A 17,384-nucleotide genomic window follows, 5' to 3' on the forward strand; every position below is an offset into this window, starting at 1 on the left:
TATATATAAATAATAAACCCATGTATATCAACAACAAAAAATAATATATTTTAGTATTTATCTTTTCTTTCAATTAAAAATTAAGAATAATAATATCCTTTTGAATAACTTTCTATTATTTAATGAAAACTGAAATATTTCTTGAGCATAGCGTGACGTACGATTAAGTAATCATTCTCTTTTAAATAATTGTTGCAATGTATGCGATTGTTATTTAACACACAACTGCGTGTTTATCGAAATTTATCAAAATTACGTGATGTAGCCATTTTACTTTTGTATATTTATTCCAGTTCATGCCGTTCACTAAATACGGCCCAATTAACAGCAATACGAAATTAGAAGGCTATAAAAGTGGAACTGAATTTTGAAAAAATTTAGAGACATTAATTATTGATTAAAATTTTATAAAGATTAGATCAATACTGGTGTTTTATTTCAAATTTTGGGGCAAACTCCAGCGCATTTCATTGTCAAACAACAATTGCTTTCTCTACACGTCAAAAACTGACACCATTTACATCGAACGTGTCGCGCTTTCGTCATCGCTCACGATGATTCATTCGAGACCGAATTTGTAATATGCCGGCAATGACGGAAAGAGGAGGAAACATATAGTATATCGCGATATAAAACTGGCGGGAGCGGAGGTTCCTGAGGTCGGGACCTCAGATAAGAGGAGAAAGTCGACAAATTCGTAAACCTCTACCGGGCGGATCGGCCGACGTTGCCGCTCGTTTATCGCGTTGGATGTATGCGTATGCCACATACGCATCTCCCTACATCACGCACATGTGCGTGAGCGTACTTTCCTTTCGGTTAGAGGGTTTGATTGTACGCGCGTGCACGTACATATGAGGCGACGATGCACGGTACACGCGAGCATTATAATCTCCTATCCGGATGGCGGACGTTACGATCTACCATTGAATCGAACAATGGCGAAACTGGGTTACGCAAATGTCGAGGCTGGAAATTAAAGCGCGAGACACCGGAGGGGCTGAGCGCGAGGGCGGGAGAAAAAGATCACGCGCTGTTGAAAAAAACGCGCGCTTAATCGTAGGAAATGAGCGGTTCGTTAAACCTAGTTGCATAACGCGATTTTTCAAAATTTTATGGATACCTCTAGATTCTAGCCTATTAATTGCTGCCTCGACTTCGAATCGATCCTTTGTAGCGGATTGATCATTCTTAATATTTCAATTCCAATTAAAAGCTTCGGGTTTCAATAATAATATTTTTTAGGATTTAAATAAAATAAAATAAAATCTTATATTTGTCAAAAAATTTTGAATAAATCATACCAACAGATTTAAAATTTTAAAATTATGATATGTGAAATTTGAGTGCCCTATTAAATTTTTCTTTTTAGGAGAACACTCGAATTTAATCAATGTTAATCAAGGAGTCGATAAACGGAAGAAGCGACGTCGGTGATGTTTTCAGATCACTTTACTGACGAGTACATGGTTTTTGCAGCACGCGATCGATTGTTTTAATGCTCGATATCTTTCTCTCGTGGTTTTCAGAAATTACGGATTTGTACGGCTGTTTGCTGTAAAAAAAAACACACAGATCGTGACAACGCTGATTAAGGTGAGGCGGCTCAAACCGCGACTCAAGCCGACCAGCACGGATTGAGCAACGCGGAGAGAGAACTCGTTACGGGGACCTGTAATGGGGCCCAGGCGTTTCCGCTCTATTTTTTGTGAACCCAATTACGTTTCGCTAGTCTGGATAGGCTGTGTGTTTCGCGGTCTCATTGTACCGCGCTCGTATATACTCGAACCATCGGTATCCACTCGTTTGGAACACTAAGCAACATCCCATGGAGAAACGATTCTGCACCGCAGATCGCAGTCGTTTAAGCCCAGAGTAAAGTTTTTCGAAAACAGCGCGGTGATGATCCGCGACATCGGTCTTTCACGATACATTAAGCGAAGAGAAATGCCAGGTGTTTCTTCTTGCGAATTTTACGAGAGAGACATTCTTTTTGCTCCAGAGATAACGATACGAAATAAAGATACAAAAAGGTTTCAAATTAATAATGTTTATTGCGTTGATAATTCTTAATATTTCAATTCAAATTAAAAACTTTGGATTTTTAAAAATAATATGAGCCTAAGCTAATGATAAAATTTTATTTATCAATGAATTTTGTCAAATTAAACTATAAAACAGACTCAGAATTATAAAACTAAATGAAAAGAAATTTGAATGTCTTCTTAAACTTTTTTTAGCAAAAGATCAAATTCAACTAAGAAATCGATAAACGAAAGAAATGATTCAATAGTATTTCAAATCATTTTATTAACGAGCAGATAGAACGATTACATTCCTTTCAAAGAAAATTACATAACTTTATCAGAAATAAAAGAATATATGAAAACACAAATTTCAATAAATCCGTATTTATAACTATTAAAACAAGATAATTAAAATTAAGAAAATAAAATAAAATTCTTTAAAACAAGATAATTAAAATTAGGAAAATAAAATAAAATAAAATAAAATGAAATTCTTTAAAACAAGATAATTAAAATTAGGAAAATAAAATAAAATTAAATAAAATTCTTTAAAACAAGATAATTAAAATTAGGAAAATAAAATAAAATAAAATTCTTTTTTCTAGAAAAATTCATCTTCCTTTCAAATACCAATTTTTATTCACGAGATTGATCTCCAATTCGGTGGAAAGTAACAAGAGGAATCCGCGCCAACTTTCGAACTGGCGAACCAATTCTCGTTCGATTCTCGGACAGTCGATTCGATATCGCGTCTGTTTCCATCGTCCAAGAATAGCTTCGTGGTTCGCTGACTTCCCGTAAATGCGCGCACATTGTATTATATTCCGCGTCCCAGGAACGAAAACGCTCCGGCTCCTGGGGGGCAGGGTTATGACACCCCGTGAAACCGAGTGAGGTGACTCACACCTTTCCTCGATTTCGAATCACCATTTTCCACCTGGTCTCTCACGCTCTCCCTCTTGCGCATCGCTCCGTCGACTGTGACGTGCTCTCTCTCCGGCATCCTCGCCTCCTTCTGTGTGCGCCGTTCTTCCTCGTTTCTCTAAAAGGCTGCCCTTTCGCAACTTGCGACCTGGAACCGTCGCTGAACAACGCCGCGTTACTGTCCGAAAGGGATCGACGAGCGCGTCCTTAACCGGAAGTGTACACGTGTACGTGTTCGTGTTGTAAATTTTACCGTGTGAATTTTTTAGTCTGACATTTGTTGTCGGAATAAAAGTGATAGACAAGAAATCGATTCAGTTCATTCGCGTATCTCGATATTGCACGCAAATGATCGTCAATTATACGTCATACGTCGCATAATCAGCAATTTATTCTCGATCATTATAGTATAATATTCCGAGGGGAAGAGAGAGAGAGAGAAATAGAACGACATGCAGTCAAACTATGGGACCTGAGGAAAAATTAAATACTACATTTAATGTTATCACGTCCAATTTTCTTCTCTCGCGTCCTATTAACACACAAGTATTTGTGTCACGAAAAGCGACGACAAGAGAGAAACCTTACTTCTCTCGCAAGTAATGGCAAACAGACTTTGGAATCATCGCTAAACTCGAGTCTCGGAAAGAGACACATCCTGAATCCACGTTCCTGAATTGAAGGGATCAGCATCTCTCCTCTACGTCCATATCAGTCACGGCTGACATCGGAGCGCGTTACCACTCGCTGCCTTTCGATACACGACAGTGTACCACTCGTAATTGGAGACGCGAAACTTTGTTCGCGGATGAATCGATCGACCCACTGGCCGATCAGCCATTACGGATAGAAGAAAATGGGGGTGCCAAAAATAGCAGCAACGCGGTCAGGGCGGCGGTGGACCTGTTTCTCACACGGGGGAGAGCGAGAACAAAAGTTCCCCGCGCTCGATCGGCACTCGCTGTCGTCGAGTCACCGGATACATTTCGTTCAAGGCCAGAAAGTAAAAAGCCTTTTCAGCTGCACTTACCGCACCGAGTAGCTCTAACTGGTACATGCGCGTGCACAAACACACACACACGCCATCAGGTACGCGATGCACGCGACACGGCCTTGTGTGAGCTCGTGTACGTGTGTGCGATTTATGCTGCACGTGGATGTATGTATGATTGTGTGTGCATGCGAGCGCAAAGGCGTCTCTCTCTCTCTTTTTTTCTCCCGCTCCCCGAAGCGAGTCCGCGAAGCGGCTAGTTACATGATCCATTCATTATATAAGAACAATCGCCTCCTCTAATAGACGTGCTCCATCATTGTGGATCTGAAGGGCAGACTCGGTGTACGCGTGCGTCGTATTCTTCTGCGTGAGGCTTCCAGTGTTTCACGGGATCGTTGGAGGCAGACGAATGCGTTATTTTGGTTGCCAATTTATCGATGAAAAATTCTACCGAGTGAATCATCAAGGTCACCAGGATGACCGTGGGAATCCTCCTCTTCCCGATATCATTTTTGCGCTCGCCAACTGCGAGATATTAACTATTGCATATTTATCTAACAAAAAATATGCCAAGAAAGACTCGCCAGCGCGAGCGTGTGGTACTTAATTACACCTGTTTCATAATGATAGTTTCCGGAGACGCATATTATTATTCTTTGATAAAGCGCCTCCTTTTTCTTACTTGCTCGACCAGTATTTTCAGAAGAATAAGATTCGTTAATGGGTGCGACATTCGAGGGGAAAGTATTTTTTCTCAAGATTGCGCAATAAAATTGCAAAAATTGCGAAGAAATGAACGCACATAAATCCTGGACGATGATAAATAAATTATCCTCGCAAAAAAAAGATCTCCGATGGAATCGGTGGAATTTGGAGTCGGCTTCTGATCTTGGAGAACGGAACCCCTTCTTTCTTCCAACTTAATCACAATTCATCATTCGCGAGCACTCGCGATTTAATTCGCTTCTTCGCTGACTTTGCGTAATCCCAGCATTACTCCCGTTTATTCTTTTACGCCGATTTCGCATCATCACGCACACGAAGACGTGTGCGTGCGCGTGTGAATCGGCCTTTATGCCACGAGCTTCTCCGCACCGCGTTCTCTTACGTAACGTGCGCACGATCGTTTCTCTCAATCGGACGACGTCGCCTTTACCGCCGTGTAATCCAAAGGGCACTCTTGTCCTGCGCCCCGACAGAGAGATCGCTGCCAAAGATACTCACAGCCATCCGTTTGATATTTTAAAAGTGATTTAAATACCACGACAGATAGCATTTCGGTCATTTTTATGACGTATCGAGAAAGGCTACGTCGCTTTCGGTGGATTATTAACAGAGTTTTGCAACACATAATTAAAAGCACCGTTCCATTAACATTATGCTTTAATTTGATTATATTCCACAGTTATATCACCGATGCTCCTTTCATTGCGAAACACAGACGAATATAAGTATGCGAAAACTAATGAGAAATTTTTAACTTTCGGAAGTCGATGCAAAAAAATGTTTATTTAAAATATTTGTCAAGATTCTCTCGAAAATTTTACATACGCGTATAAGACGAGAAAGATGGAGACGCACATTTTGTTTGACATCTCCCTCCACGTGCTCATTTAACTCGAGGAGTAAAAGCGCAAGAGTTTAAAAGTGACATAACTGACGAATTCTACTAGAGATCCTTCTTTCGTCTCCATCCGCAGCATCGAAATCTGAGCTCAGCGAAATTATATCGGTCTCAAACCCCGATCCGAAGACGCTGCTCCACAATTTTATGCGAGATGTCGGCGGATTTCGTCGCGCACGTCGGAAAAAAGTGCGCGGCGACACCGACGCTTGGATTACATAAATCGCGCATACATAAAAAGGAGTAATTTGATTACGTGTAAAAGGACTACGCTTTACACGCAGGTAAACCTCGCTCCTGCTGCAGCCGCGCAAATCACCGGATAAGCGCGCTCGCGTTCTCACAAATTGTAATTACCGTCCTACGAGCCTGTGTATGCTTTCGTTGGTCGTTCAGCCGTATATCACGATTACGTTATAAACGTACATTATCCCCAGACGGGGGGTACTTCTCCGTACATGCCCCGATGCGCGATGATAATCCTCCGCTTCTACTTTCCTCTCGGAAGATTAGAAATAGCGCGAGTTCCCAAGCGTTCTGCGTAGTTTCGCGCGAATAGAGTTTCCATTCGATTTCTCGAGAAAATGCACGCGCGAGATGTAAACAATTTTAAAAACGAACGAGATCCGATTCTCTCCTTAATTTCCTACTCGAGCAAACAAAAAGCATATACTTAACTAATTAATATGTATATAAAGAATCTCTCCTCTCTGGTTAAATTTATATTTAGAAAAAAATGTACAATCTCTCGAGTCTGGAAAAGTCGTCCTTTTTTTCTCCATCGAGAAAAAAATGTATCTCGTCGAATGCCATCGCGGTTGCGTAACGCGATTGACTCCTTTCCCGATGCACGATCTTGTTTTGTATTGACAGACTCGAGAATGGAAATAGGAATGACGGCGAGGAGAGCCGGAGATTCGGATGCGTTCAATGTCAAAGAGCGCGGGCTCGTCAACTGCAACTTTTACTGCGCAGCGAGAGATGCACGCGCCGAGCCCGATGGGCCCCGGCGAATTAGTCATCCGATCCGACGAGATCCGATTGGATCTGCATGCGCGATCGGCAACTATTAAACGGAGATGACCTTTCGCTACTTAGATCTACATACACCCACGTCGCACGCGTGCGCGTTACGCAAGAATGCCCAGCGTTCTCTCTTCTCGCATTCTCGCTCTCTTTCTCTTTCCGCACGCCGCCCCCCTTCCGCGCCCCGCCCCTTCCTCTCCCTATCCTCGTCGTGCAGTTTCCGTCGTCTGACAGAGGCGCGCAACACCGTTCGGATCCAAAGACACGCTTGTATATTTTATTAAAACGAAATTTTATTTCCCCCGAAACTACTCAAAGCGAGAATCTGACGGGCCTTGCGGTATTTGCTATATATTAATTGGATTTCTGTAAAAAAAGGATAATGAGGAAATGTACGCTTTTTTTTCATTAATTTTACATCGGTCTTACTTTAAGGAGACTAGCTTCAGATCTTCCATTACTGTGCGATCTCAGCCTCAAAGAAAAATAAGTAGAATAAGATTCAGGAGCAGAAATCTTGGCTGAACAGATGTGCAATATTAATACGCTGCGATATTAATATGTATGAATTAGAATTGTGTAAGTCTTTTTTTTCTAAAAAAAATACCTGTTACTTTATCAGACGCATATCGATAAAGAACAAGTATTTATATAACTTCTCGACATCGCATTTACTGTTAACTACAAACATCGTTATTAACTCGAAGCGAATTTTTTTTCTTCTTTTCAATAGAAAAACGACGCCAGAGAAGAAGTCGGAAGATGCAGATAAATTTTTTTCCCCGACAGCACGCTACACGAGCAACCTCTCACATGTCGCATTTACATTCTCCATCTCGGAAACACCTCGCGAATGTATTTCAATACAGCCAAGATCGCCGCTTTTGGCATGGCCTTGCTGTCGCGTGTAAGTGAGTCAGGCGGAAACAAGGAATGTCGAGCGAAGATCGCTTCGCGGTAAGTTAACTCTCGCTCTCTTTGCAATTTCGCTAATAATGCATCACGGAATTCCTCGGAAACCTGCGCCACTAAGCGTTTTAGCGAGAATTTAAAATTGAAATCATCGCCTCTAAACGAGAAAATAAGAGGATTAAAAAAACAAGTAACAAACATATCTCCTTCTCTTTTTCTCTCTCTCTCTCTCTCTTTTTAAAAGATTAGGAGATATTAAGAGATAATTTAATCTATCTTATCCGGAAATTCCGATATACAAGTGTTGATTTTATCTGTCACATTTCGAGAGCTCAATCTATTACACAAACGCATGATACAGATCGTAACTCAAGAGAGGCAATCGAGAATCGTCCTCAGAGAAACTGAAATTGAACTGTCACATCTCGTATGTGAAAAAAATTTTCTCCGTTACTGATTAAATTAAAATCGCAATTTTCGCTGCTAATACCTTTTTAACGCTCACGAGTGTATTATGTTTTTGACAATACCGATACACACTATCGCGAATGACGATTTTTGCAGCCGCTATCTGCTCGCCATCGCCGGAAGCGCAGCGTAGGATACTTGTATAGAATTCCATACGATCGTTTATCGCGATAGCCGTCGCACTTTAATCGTAACGTGACTTTCATCTACATAGCTAATCAGACAATTCTTGTTGTGCCGCGTGGCAGCCTTGAATAATTATTCCTATTTCCATCGTTGTTACGTTGTCGTTTCTCCTCGCGGACAGATCCGCCTAGTTGTCGACTTTGTCGACGAGAAAACACCGCCGATCGATATCGCTCGAATCGTCCGAGAGAATCGATTAAACTCGTCGGGCAGATCGACGATTTCATCCAAGCCTTCGCGCTTACATAATTTTATTCGTCGCGATCGATTTTCCGTGCATCATTTACTTTTCAAATATACTTGAAATTTGAATTAAATCCCTTAGAGATTTTAATTACATATAGAGTATCCCAAATTATTATTCGTTTTTTATTTCTGTAGATTCTTTGATCAATTCGAAAGATAATTGTTTATTAGCAAGAATTTTATATATGAAGTTAATTCATCACTCGTTTCATAAGCATAGCGAAGATAAGTCTGTCAGCTTTATAAAAATGTTATGTAAGTAAAGACGAGAGAAAAGTGCATCCTGTTAAAGACGCATCACCACACCCGCTTGTCGCGATCCTTTCAAATTGCACGCGAATAACGAGATAGAGGGAGGGACTCGTACAGATAATTATTATAATTCGATGTAACGTTCATACGTAATTTAAATATTAACGACGTTCCGATTATGTTTCAGCTATCATCAGATATTATCGTTTAATTTGCATCACGATATGGCCGAGAAAATCCCGGATAAGGTATCCTCGTTCGTCTCGTATTATCTGCGACACGCAGCGCTTTTCTTTGAAAACATAAATAAATCTTTATTTCCTAGAGATATCCTGCAATAGCCTTTCGCTTGTATCGAAATTTATCTCTGCTCAAAACCACCCACGATGATCTCTTCACTCGCGTCGCGAATTTCCTACCTTTTTGCGAATTTCGACTGTACCGTGCAGAATTGCACACAGGGTAAAACAATGCGTACGTCCATCGAAGCGATATGCCATACGATACTTGTATGCCTGTCCACATCACGGGCTGGACACTTACGTAATCGCAATGATCTCACAATGTGGGTGGAGACTTGTCACTAACGCGCTCTATTCGCAGTGGTGGGCACATTTCAAATGCAGATTTAAAAAAATAATCGTTAAATAGTGTGTATTTTCGTTTTGAAATATTATTCAAAATTATTTAAATTTTTCTACGAGGACAATAGATGCAAATACAAATGTAGGAAGTATTTATTTAAAATGCTAATTCTAGTTAATTGAAATATTTGTTTTAAAAGAAACAAATTCTCACATACCTATTTTAAATAATATTTGAAATCTTGTATTTAAAATAGTATTTCTTGTATTATGTCAATAATAATCTTTTATATAATGTTTAACCATTTTTTATATAATGCTAATTTACAAACACAATTAGCATAATTTAATAAAGCTTGAATGGAAAGAATTTGAAAGACGTAAGACGTAAAAGAAGAATAAATAGAATGAGTATAATCTCGTGAAAATAATATTCTCAAATATTTTGCTGTTTATAAATTATTTCAAATATTTTTCGATTTTAATTAACGCATAAATAAATTATTATTTTCTACTAGTATTCATTCGTCGTTTATAATCCAGGAAAATAGCTCGACACTTTTATTGTCTACATATGCGCCGCTAAAAGCATATACCGTAAAGTGCTCTATAATAATAGAAAGTCTCTTTGTCTCTTTCGGAAAGATGCACGAAGCGCGACTAAAGTTGCACTCGAATCGAAACTACGGTGATTTCAGCAGTCTCGAAAAACAGCATCAAAATCAAATATTGCTCGTAATCAAGATCTCTATAATATAAAGCTCAAAATTTGTGAAATTTTCTATTGAAGATTCCGTCGAAAATTCAAACCTTTAACTTTATTATTCTTGACACAATTTATATTTTATATTAATAATACATCATTATTTAATAAAAATCTTAATTCGAAACTTTGTTTCTCATAAATAAGATGATGATGAGGTATTTATAATAACTAAAAAAAAAAAGAGAAAAAAAGAAACCGGCCTAAGAAAGTTTCTTGTCATTTTTCCTCTGCTTTATTCAAACGCATAGAATTGCATCTTAACATAATCCTTTCGCTACGCTGATCCACATGATGCAGCTGTTGAAGAGTTCGATCCTCTTGAAACTATGAGTCGGTAATGGGTTGTGAATCATTTGTGACACAGCCTTGACCAGTCAATCCGAATGTCACAGTTACGTATTCGAATTGCCAATGGACTTCCGTGCATTTATTGAAATGCAAGCGCAAATCTAAATGCTAAATGGTGCGAATATATCGGTGAGATTTAGGTCACGCATAAGACAATTTAAGAAATACAAAGTACGATAGCTTTTCGTTCCCGGCTTTCAATGAAACGATGATATTCGGTAAATACTATTGTACGATGGCTGCGGTATACAATATAAATACTATTTGGAGTCATAAAAATCTTCATTGAAAAAACACACACACGCGCATGTATTTTTACTATCTTATCTTACGATTCACATGCTTATGTTAAACAACCATCGTTTTATTTGCACACGTGTATAAGTGTACTAAAGTCCACACTTTACTAAATCGATACTGTAATTAATTATTATCGACATGAAATGACTGTTAAACCTCAGAATTGCGATTATTAAGAGAATAAATTAGTAAGTAATAAAGACATTAAGTGTAAAGGATTATCTCAAGAGTTAACAAATCGCTTTTGCACCACGTGCATCAATTTTCTCCAAGTTTAGACTTCGCTTTTGACTAATCGACCGTGAACAAGCCTTTTGCAATGGCCGTGAGAGACAAACGACTGTCATTGACGCTGTCGAAAACGAGATGAAATCCGTTATTCGGGTCGTACGTTACGTGATGCACGACGTAACGAGCACCGAGGATGATTAGCATGTCATAGGAGGGAGACGACGATTGCGAGATCGTTTGAGAGTAACAATGGCGAAGGAGAAATTACGTTGGCAGTTAACTATAGATATACGAGAGCGCGTCGTGCCGTACGTAAGCGAGCACGTAAGCAAGAAAGTCCGCCTCCGCGAACGCGGGCGGATGTGCGGGTGAAAACGCGCGAGGAAGTCGGGAAACCGAGCAGATTACCGGCGACAAACAAGTCATTTCTGTTTCATAATTCGCGGATTTTATGAAATAAAATCCACGTGACCAAACGCGCCAACATAAATTTCTCTCTCGCCAGCGGAAGACTCTCTCTCTCTCTCTCTCTAATAAATTTATTAATGCTATTTAATTTTCACACTTATAACGCGCTATTGTATTCATGTATCTCGATATCAATCTAAATTGCAATTATATACATCAAAACTGAATACAGATTTGATAATATTTTATTACAAAATGCTCTTTCCCGCCTGTTATTCGTATAACGCAATTATCGAAGTTTTTAATTTATAATACACGAATATTATTATAAATATAAATTTTTGTAATTTTTCTAAATAAGTTTTAATAAATTCTAAATTGCAAATTAATGGCAACTAAATTGAAGCGCTGATTGAGTAATATATTACTATGAAGCGGAAGTTCATAGAGAGAAGTGTCAAACATTAAAATGCTATTACTATTTCAATTATTTATATCTTCATTGACATTCTAAACGTATATGCAATATTTAACGATCGATTTTCCATTGTTCGTTTAAAGGTTTATTCAAGATTTAAGCTGGACTGCTGCTTTAATCGTGTTATAAAAATTTACGAATAATATAATTAACTTTATATTCAAGATACAATACAGGATATCACAGATAAAATTGCAAAAATATAACGAAAATAATGCAACGTGTGACTTATAAAAGATACGAGAAAAATTAAAACTTTATCGTTTCAAAACATGGCGTAAAGTCACTTATTGCTTTCCTCTCTCTTCAATTCTGGTTATCTATCTAACCAGTTGCGCCGATATTTTCAACGTGATGTAATACGTTTTATTAGACATTAAACACGTATATATCTTATATTATTTTCGTTAATAAATATTTATGCGTTTGTAACGAAACGTAATGGAATAATAAAGGCGCATCAGTAAGAAGTGTACATACGTTGTATTAGTATAGTAGTTCGTGGCCCCGCGTGAACTCTTTCGCGACCCAAAATTAGGACACTTTCACTGTCGCCCGACCCCTCGACCGGCCATATTTCATGCGAGATACAATAGGGACGTACAACATTTCAAGCACAAGTCGTTGCTTCGAAATTACAGTTCTCCTCGAGCATCGCTCCAGTGCGTTACGTACAATAAAGGCAACGCAACGTACCAATATAATTTCGAAGATGTAGCGCCTTTTTCGTATTGAAGATTTAACCTTTTACTTCTGAAACGCCTCTAATCCTCGATGACATTTATATTCTGATTTATAAATAATGAAGCGTATAAATCATATCATGGACTTGCATTTGCATATTTAATATCTTTAATTATGTATAATATACAGAATTACCGTGTGCGATTTATATTCATATTTAATATTCTCCGATTGCAATGCTAGCAAAAATTACTATGTTTAATAACAAATGTCATAAACATTCTTAAATGTATATATTTTAATCTTTCCTTTAATATTCACGAAAACAATATTCTTGTCGACGAAAATAAGCTGATTAACGGCCAAAAATGTATGATTGAAAAAAAATATGTGTGATGGTTTTCGAAAATTTCATTTCACGTTCTGCAGGTCTGAGGCAGAAGATGAAGTTATAACGCAATACGTACCTCGTTTAGTCCCTACGTGAACCGAGAATAGGTTCTTGTGTTTCGAGTTTGTCCATAAGCAAAGCGAAATTGCGACTTGCTAAAAAACTCCAGTAGCAAACTACGATGCGCGGTTATGAACGTAATTGCGTGTTTATTTTCCTAGCGCATTTTTTCAGCGTCGTAAACGATCCCTCTTAAAGGCATACGTCAATTGGCTCGCTCGTTATTAGACTATCCTTGTCGAGCCATTACGCGAAGTATGGTAATTTTAATAAAGATTTTCCGTGTGCTGTATATGTAACACGATCTTTCGAGATGTAAAAAAATCTATTACACGGAGAGAAAAACGCGTGTTAATCCATCCTCGATCATATCGCTTGATCTCCGTCTCTCCAGCCATCTTATATTTATTCAATCGAGATACTACTCAAAATGTCAGGTCATTAATATTTTCATTATCTCGCAAACTTCTCCTTTAGAAGATAAAGCCACGCTAGAAAGTCAAGCCGGTGAATTTCTTCATCCGTTGGATACCCACATCAGGCACCGACACTGTAAAGTTCTCTCTCTCTCGCTACCGTTTCTTCAATAATACAATCCTTTTTTCTTCATCGCGTATATACGTTAGACGGAGGCGGTGTAACAGGCAGGCGGGCGGCGGCAAGTGAGTGAGTGAGTGAGTGAGTGAGTCCCGAAGGGGCCTCGTCGAGTGTACAACAAGCGGGGCCCGCGATAGATGAAAGTGAAAGGAAAGGTAGAAAGGGTTGGCGGAGGTAGAGGTACTCGCCGCTGTTACTCGCTGTACAAACTCGGGCCGCCCGCTCGAGGGGCCCAAGAGCGCGAGATTTACAATCGCCACGAGTCCGGGGAACGACGGGCCCCCGTGAACCGAGAGCGAGCGAAATACCATACGGGCGGTCGCCGCCGATTAAAGCGCATGTATGTACCTGCAGAGGCGACGTATACGTGCATAAACATATTTATACGAGTGTGGGTGTGTGTGTGTGTGTGCACACACGTGCTAATGTAACGTATGCGACGCGGATTTTCTGCAACGAGGGGGACGAAGAGAGGGTGTTTTCTCGCCCGTATTTTCTCGCGAGCGCCGACTTCTGTCATGCGATTCCGGCTTTGCGATAATTCTCCGTTACGACCTGCCGGACACCGTCGCGCATAGACTTGGCTTCAGGTATTTTAGCCAAGGCTGCGTAAAATTGCGCAATAATTCCGGTGGCGAATAATTTCGTGTAATATCACGTCCGAGCGAATGTAAGGGAAAATTAACGTTCCTTCCGATTCGCGATCTTTTCATTCCTCGACGTAACCGCAAGTCGCGAACAATGTCAAAGACTAGAGAATAATCGACATTTTTCATAATTCGACTCTTGAATTACAGAATAATGATGGGACCAGGCTCTTTTTCGTAAAATATTATGTATTAAATGATTCGAATTTAATCGTAGAAAATGTATAATTCAAGCAATGATTTTTTATGTGCGTGAGGTAACAGGTAGCTGGTGCTACATGAATCTTTTCCAGCGAAAATGTTTTAATTTAAAATGTACATCGAATATCCGTATGCAACGGTAAAACATGTTTCTTGCATTTATATCCGCAACAAGTTTTAAATTTATCAATACAGAATGATTCACAATATAATCAATCTAAATGCATCATACATTTTCTAATTATAAAATTAGGAATTCCTTCCTTTACGAATATGTATTTCAATTATTTATCATTACATTTTTATTTATTTATCATGATACATATTTTATTAATAATTTAATAAAAATTATTAATCCAAAAAATTCGAAAATAAATATGATCTTGATTCCAACTTATATGTTACAAGTTGAACGTATTTTAAAATGTGTTGGATGTATTTAAAAAAGATTACATGTTTAAAAATGAAAGTTAAAAAAGAAAAAGGATTAACATAATTTATGAGAGCACACGTCAGGTGGTAATGTAGGCCTATGATTTTTGTTCACAGTAAATATGAAATCTCCTGACCCGCAATATTAGTCGATAAATCATTTTGAGCTTCGTGCGTACATTGTGCACGGAGTAATGTGTGACGAACGGCTAAACTCCGTAAGAAATTTACAGGTCTGTCGAGAGCCAAACTTTCAAGGTTGCGACACGTCTGGGAAGACGGGTTTATACTCGATTACGTAGGGACGTGGCGGGGGAGTTAAAAATAGGAATGCGCGCGAAACTTTCTTCGCGAGCCGCGACGAGTAGCGTTTTGTTCACGAGGCTCATTTCGAACGTGATATTTAGGACGGCGCACAACACACACGTGAACAGCCGTATTTTATACAATCGACGGAAATTTCATCGACCGTCGTAATCGTACCTGCCAATTCGGCACGACTCGGCTCTCAGGTGAAAGTGTACGCGGCGAACGAAACATTTTCGTTCTAACGTCCTAAATCACGTTAAAGTCACGCTTTTCGCAAGCCCCTGTAACCGCCGCGAGAAAAGTGGTGAATTTCGATCCTCGATTAATGGAAATGTTGATAAAATTGTCAGAACGCGTTAGCTCGTTTCAACTTTGAGCGACAATTACCTCTTTCATGCAATTATTAAGTCTCAATTTATTGACATATACATCGGGAAAAGATGCTTTTTTTAAACGGCATATTTTCAACTGCAAATTTAATTTCTGTCTATGACAAGAAATTAATTTTTGAGAAAGTACGATGAACTAGAAGAGCGACTTAAATCTTGGCATCGTCACATAATCGTGTTTATATGGAAGCTATTTAATGTCGTATTGATAAATGTCGCACAAATGTATATATCTCGATAAGTGAATTATATCAGCGAACTATATCAGCTGGTACACAATTAAATTTGACAAGGACTATCTGCGATTTACATTGTACCGATTCTTACGATTAATTTTATTAATTTTATTAATTTTATTATCTATCTCCTATCCCTTTTTAGATCATTTCTCCCTTTATAATTACCTGATTAGAGGATTCCTCCAATAACGTGACAAGTTTTTTGGATAGTCGCGAATAATTTGCTTGAAATTAAAGCCTCTTACTGCAAATGATAATAGCTGACACGACACAAGCGATAATAACGGCATTTTTCGGTTCACAGCATGACTTTCGTAGTCTTGTTGAAAAGAATTCACTCGCTCCTGAGATGGTCGAAAGGAATGGCGGCCGAAAAACGTGCTCGGAGAAACGTGCCGTCAATCCAGAAGGATTCTCACGCTATAGAATCCTTTGGCGCGTTAACAAAGTCGCGATACCCAACATGATTCTACGCACCAATATGCGTAGATAGGGAGCATTATCTACGTAAATTTATTCGCCGCGCGTTCGTAAACTTGCAATTTTGCGCCGCTTTATGCAAATCGCTAGCGCCACGCATCGCACGTTTCCGGGGTCTCGCATGTGTCCCCCGCCAATCCAGAAAGTCCAGATAAAGTATCGTCCTTCTGTTACGCGTCATAACCGCGCCCGGATTAGATCGATATTGCGCAGACATCGCGTCGTGCTTGTCGGGTGATTGGATTGGCTATCCGATGGGAAATTTCCAAAGGGAGCCCTAAAAATAAATCAAACGCGGTTCGAAAGTGTCGCTCTAAAAATTCTAGAAATTCCACGATATCGATACCGACATGATGCTTATTATTAATCAATATATATAATCTGCAATTATAACTTTAATAGTCGTTATGATCGATTATGACCGCATCAGCTTTCTTTGATCGTTTAAGTCTTCGATGACGTATGTGATCCACGATATCAATGATTCCAAAGGTCCAACGATCGAATAATTTTCTCGATATAATCTTCAGATATAGATTTCCTTAATCGAACGCAACGATTGGGTTCTTGCGATATCCATTTTACAATTGGTCTTACAACTCTAGGGAGATAGTAACACGCGACGCGATAGAATCAACAAGTGGATCCAGCGACAAGTCATTGTCCGAATCGATCGCGAAGGCACGAAAGCGACGTGCGAGAGAAACAGGAATAAGAACTTCCTCTCTCGCGGCGCGAATCGCACGCGCGGATTCCCACGGTGCGGAGATAAGGCACAGGCGGGAGATAAAGAGAGATGTGAAGGGGAAACGGAGAGGAGAAAAAAAATGAGGAAGGAGAAGAATGATGAGAAGAAAAAGAGAGAGAGAGAGAAATGACGGAGGAAGGAAAAGGTAGGCGAGCGGAGAGAGAAGGAGAGCTCGGCGAGGACGATGTGGGAAAAGAGGAAGCTAATCAGAAGCGGAAGTACGCTCTGGCGAGGCCTGAGGCCTTGAGAAGGCGTACAGTCAGCCTAGCTTTTAGCTCTCTTAATTGCAACTTTATTTAACGCGCCGGTTCGGCCAATCCACGGCGGGAACGCGCTGTCTTAATAAGCGTCCTATCGCGTATGCGAGGAAGAAACGTCTGAGAAAGCAACGGACGCGAACCGTGGATGATAGAAAAGCCTCAAAGTGAAATAC

At 39.4% G+C, this 17,384-nt stretch overlaps 1 protein-coding gene and 1 long non-coding RNA gene across 4 annotated transcripts in view; one reads left to right on the forward strand and one right to left on the reverse strand.

Moving 5' to 3' along the window:
* Positions 1-17,384, reverse strand: part of Ken (zinc finger and BTB domain-containing ken and barbie protein) — a 36,313-nt gene that overhangs the window by 11,166 nt on the left and 7,763 nt on the right. The gene's annotated exons all lie outside the window — the stretch shown is intronic.
* Positions 6,888-9,123, forward strand: LOC145962986 (uncharacterized). Its single transcript, XR_014436047.1, has 3 exons — positions 6,888-7,174; positions 7,329-7,552; positions 8,847-9,123. It is a non-coding gene; the product is annotated as an uncharacterized LOC145962986 (long non-coding RNA).

Source organism: Camponotus vicinus, unplaced genomic scaffold, assembly GCF_025532165.1.
Source record: "Camponotus vicinus isolate PSW18456_S1 unplaced genomic scaffold, iyCamVici1.0 SCAF_12, whole genome shotgun sequence".
Lineage (NCBI taxonomy): Eukaryota > Metazoa > Arthropoda > Insecta > Hymenoptera > Formicidae > Camponotus > Camponotus vicinus.